This window comes from Chlorocebus sabaeus, chromosome 11, assembly GCF_047675955.1.
Source record: "Chlorocebus sabaeus isolate Y175 chromosome 11, mChlSab1.0.hap1, whole genome shotgun sequence".
NCBI classification, from domain to species: Eukaryota; Metazoa; Chordata; class Mammalia; order Primates; family Cercopithecidae; genus Chlorocebus; species Chlorocebus sabaeus.
In genome coordinates this window covers 54,301,131-54,306,396 of record NC_132914.1, presented here as the reverse complement: position 1 = coordinate 54,306,396, position 5,266 = coordinate 54,301,131, and positions in this window count along the sequence as shown.

Below are 5,266 nucleotides of genomic sequence, written 5' to 3'. Positions count from 1 at the left end.
TTGGACAAATTTACTTAAGTTCTCTGCATATCCCCCCTCTTTAAAATAGGAAAAGGCTGGGCATGGTGGCTCACGCCTGTGATCCCAGCACTTTGGGAGCCCGAGGTGGGCTGATTGCTTGAGCCCAGAAGTTCGAGACCAGCCTGGGCAAGATGGTGAGATCCCATCTCTACAAAAAATAAAAATAACAATAAATTTTAAATTTAGCCCTTTTCCCTTTTCCCATTTGCCCCAAGAATACTTGCCGGCAGCACTTGTAGCTGCAGCATTTATCCAGAGATAACTTTGCTGTGAAATATCTCACTGTTATTATTATTTTCACATTGCTCTAGTATAATGTTTGGAAACAAAAGACACAGCATTCTATTTTCTTTTTTTTTTTTTTTTTTTTTTGAGACGGAGTCTGGCTCTGTCGTCCAGGCTGGAGTGCAGTGGCCAGATCTCAGCTCACTGCAAGCTCCGCCTCCCGGGTTTACGCCATTCTCCTGCCTCAGCCTCCCGAGTGAGCATTCTATTTTCAGTAGTGGTATTTCCACTTAACAAAATACAGTAATTCTGGTCACTAAAACTGTCAAATCCTAGAAAATGCTGAATTCCTATGCATGATGTTAACATCATTCTTGAACAATTGTTGGCCGAAGATTGTTTGATGAACCCGATTTTTCCAAAACAATGATTCTAATTATTCCAATGACTTTAATGTTAGTTCTGTTTAGAAATAACTCCAAGAGACCAGGCGCGGTGGCTCCTACCTGTAATCCCAGCACTTTGGGAGGCTGAGGCAGGCAGATCGCCTGAGGTCAGGAGTTCAAGACCAGCCTGGCCAACATGGTGAAACCCCATCTCTACTAAAAATACAAAAATTAGCGAGGCATGTTGGCGGGCACTTGTAATCCCAGCTACTCGGGAGGCTGAGGCAGGAGAATGGCTTGAGCCCGGGAGGCAGAGGGTGCAGTGAGCCAAGATTGTACCACTGCACTCCAGACTGGGCGACTGAGTGGGACTCTATCTCAAAAAAAAGAAAGAAGGAAGAAAGGAAGGAAGGAAGGAAGGAAGGAAGGAAGGAAGGAAGGAAGGAAGGAAGGAAGGAAGGAAGGAAGTCCAAGAACAGTTTTTATATTTTATTTTGACATTGAAAATCAGTCAGATTTGTTTCAGCCTCAAAGAGTGTGCTTATGTAAAATTAAATGAGTGCTGGCAGCGAGCTGCACTTTTTTTTTCTAAACAGGAAAAGGGTAAAAAAAAAAAAAAAAAAAAAAAAAAAGAAGGGCGGGTGCGCTGGCTCACACCTATAATCCCAGCACTTTGGAAGGCTGAGGTGGGCAGATCACGAGGTCAGGAGATCGAGACCATCCTGGCTAACATAGTGAAACTCCGTCTCTACTAAAAAAAACAAACAAACAAAAAAATTAGCCAGTCGTGGTGGCGGGCACCTGTAGTCCCAGCTACTCGGGAGGAAATTAGCCAGACGTGGTGGCGAGTGCCTGTAGCCTCAGCTACTCGGGAGGCTGAGGTAGGAGAAAGGCGTGAACCCAGGAGACGGAGCTTGCAGTGAGCAGAGATCGAGTCACTGCACTCCAGCCTGGGCGACAGAGCAAGACTCTGTCTCAAAAAAAAAAGAAAAAGAAAATAGGGATAATGTTGGCACCTATCACATAGAGTTCTCATGAGGGATAAATTCAAAAAATGGTACCTGACATCATGGTAAAAGCTATGTACAGGAATACCTCATTTTATTGTGCTTCACTTTATTATGCTCCATAGATGTTGCATTTTTACACATTGAAGCTTTGTGGCAACCCTACATAGAGTGAGTCTATTAGTGCAATTTTTCCCATAGCATGTGTTTGCTTCATGTCTCTATGTCACATTTTGGTAATCCTTGCAATATTTCAAACTTTTTCATTATTATTGTACCTGTTACTGTGATCCGTGATCAGTGATCTTTGATGTACTATTGTAATTGTTTGGGGGTGCAACGAACTGTGCCCATATAAGAAGACAAACTTAACCAATAAATGTTGTGTGTGTTCTGGCCGTTCCACCAGTCTGCTGTTCTCTCTCTCTCCCTCTCCTCAGGCCTCCCTATTCCCTGAGACCCAACAATATTGAAACTAAGCCCATTAACAACCCTACAATGACCTCTAAGTACTCAAGTGAAGAAAAGAGCCCCACACCTCCTACTTTAAATCAAAAGGTACACATGATTAAGCTTAGTGAGAAAGCAATGTTGAAAGCTGAGACAGACCAAAACCTAGGCCCCTTACACCAAGCAGTTAGCCAAGTTGTAAATATGAAGGAAAAGTTCTCTTTTTTTGAGACAGGGTCTCAGTCTGTTGCCCAGCTTGGAGTGCAGTGTCCCAATCCTGGCTCACTGCACCCTCCACCTCCTGGGCTCAAGTGATCCTCCCACCCCAGCCTCCCAAGTAGCTGGCACCACAGGCCTGCACCACCACACCTGACTAATTTTTGTAGTTTTTATAGAGATGAGGTCTCGCTATGTTGCCCAGGCTGGTCTCAAACTCCTGGACTCAGGCAATCCTCCCACCTTGGCCTCCCAAAAGTGTTGGCATTACAGGCGTGAGCCACTGCACTCGGCCTTAAATTTGAGACAGGGTCTTACTCTGTCACCCAGGCTGGAGTGCAATGGCACGATATTGGCTCACTGCAACCTCTGCCTGTCTGACTCAAGCGATCCTCCCACCTCAGCCTGCTGAACAGCTGAGGCCACAGATGCATGCCACCACACCCTGTTAATTTTTCTGGGCTTTTTTGTTTCTTTGGTTTGGTTGGTAGAGACAGGGTTTTGCCATGTTGCCCAAGCTGGTCTTGAACTCCCTGACTCAAGCGATCCACCCACCTTGGCCTCCCAAAGAGCTAGGATTACAGGTGTGAGGTATCAGGCCTGGCCTGGAAAAGTTCCTTCCTGGAAAAGTTCCTGAAGAAAATTAAAAGTGCTACTTCAGGGAACACATAAATGATAAGAAGGTGAAACAGCCTTATTGCTGATATGGAGAAACTTTTAGTAGGCTGAATAGACGATCAAACCAGCCATAACTTCCCTTAAGCCAAAGCCTCACCCACAGCAAGGCTACCCTCTTTAATTATATGAAAGCTGAGACAGGTGAGAAAGCTGCAGAAGTTTGAAGCCAGCAGAAGTTGGTTCATGAGGTTTAAGGAGAGAAACCATCTCCATAAGATAAAAGTGCAAGGCAAAGCTAGACGCAGTGGCTCACACCAGTAATCCCAACACTTTAGGAGGCCAAGGCAGGTGGATCACTTGAGGCCAGGAGTTTCAGACCAGCCTGCCCAACCTAGTGAAACCCTGTCTCTACTAAAAATACAAAAATTAGCTGGGCGTGGCAGCACACACCTGTAATCCTAGCCCTTTGGGAGGCTGAGGCATGAGAATTGCTTGAGCCTGGGTGACCGAGGTTGCAGTGAGCCATGATTGCACCAGTGCATTCCAACCTGGGCGACAGAGCAAGACTCCATCTCAAAAAAATAAGTAAAATAAAATAAAACTATGGTTTTCATGTGACATGTTAATTCACGTGACTGCCCACTCTAGCCCACAATTGCCATAGGTATCATTACATAGTAAGAGTGATGGGCAGATCTTGGCCAGGTGCAGTAGCTCATGCCTGTAATGCCAGCACTTTGGGAGGCCGAAGTGGGCAGATCACGAGGTCAGCAGATCGAGACCATCCTGGCTAACACGGTGAAACGCCGTCTCTACTAAATATACAAAAAATTAGCCGGGCATGGTGGCCAGCGCCTGTAGTCCCAGCTAGTGGGGAGGCTAAGGCAGGAGAATGGCCTGTACCTGGGAGGCGGAGCTTGCAGTGAGCCGAGATGGCACCACTGCACTCCAGCCTGGGCGACAGAGCAAGACTCCGACTCAAAAAAAAAAAAAAAGAGTGATTGGCAGATCTGCACATCAATAGCAAATGGGTTCCCTTCATTCTTGTAAAGCTCTCCATGATTCTGCAAGCCTCCTATAATTCATATTTTCTTATACCTGGGCACTCTATTTGAGAGACTGAATATATGAACAGCAGAAACCAACCCCCTTATCTATAATAAACAGCACAGGAAGCAAGCTTGCTACAAGTCAGACTTGTAGAAAATCAAACTGCTATCTCTAATGATGATACTGGAGGCCAAACAACAACCCCTGTAGCAATGGGCCCAAATGCCTTAACTAGTATCTTACAGCTTCCTTAATTTTGTCACAGCTTCTAACATAGGTCCAACCAAAGAAAGCCAAACACCCACCCCAAACCAATCACATACCGCATCCTACTACTCGTTAGCCCAGGTACAGCTTCTCCATGCCAACACCCTCCAATCAAAGAACACCTTGACGGCTTCCCTTTTTCATAAAGCTTTCCTACTCCTCTGCCTGCCTTTGAGTCCCTACCAAATGCAAGTGATGATGGCTGACTCCCTTGCTATAGTAAGCTCTGAATAAATAGCCTATGCTTTTCTCATTTGGTTGATATTTGCTTATTTCCACATATTGGATCTAGTAATTCACGAAATTCCATGCAGAACTAATTTCCAAAACTTTTTTTTTTAGACACGGTCTCCCTCTGTTGCCCAGACTGGAGTGCAGCGGCACTATCACCGCTCCCAACAGCCTTGACCTCCCAGGCTCAAGCGATTGATCTCGCCCCGCCGCCCCGCCGCCCCGCCGCGCCCCCGCCGCCCCCGCCGCCCGCCCCGCCCCAGCCTCTGGGGCAGCTGGGACTACAGGCGCACGCAACTACATCTGGCTAGGGGTGTGTGTGTGTGTATGTGTGTTTGTGTGTGTGTGTGTTTGTGTAGAGACAGATCTCACAATGTTGCCCCGACCGGTATCGAACTCCTAGCCTCAAGCGATCCTCCTGCCTTGGCCTCCCAAAGTGCTGAGGTTACAGGCATGAGTCACCGCGCCGGCCTCCAAACGTTTTTAAAAGATACTGGTGCTATTTCTAAAACATCCAAAAAGTTCGCGTGGAACATCCTTTTTACTTCATCTTAATAACCTAAATCAGCATGCTATAGGTCTCGCATTTCCGAAGAAGATCTTCTTCCTGGAATGGACGCGGCCTTCTGCCCACAAGAGCGATGGCCCTGGTGCCCGAGCGCGTGTGCAGAGCGCCAACTGCTGCGTCTCCCGCAGTCCCCGCCCGCACCAAGTGGAAACTACGATTCCCGGCGGCCCCGGCAGACGGCGGGCCGCAACCCGGGCTGACAGCTGGCCTCCGCCCTGTGCGCCTGC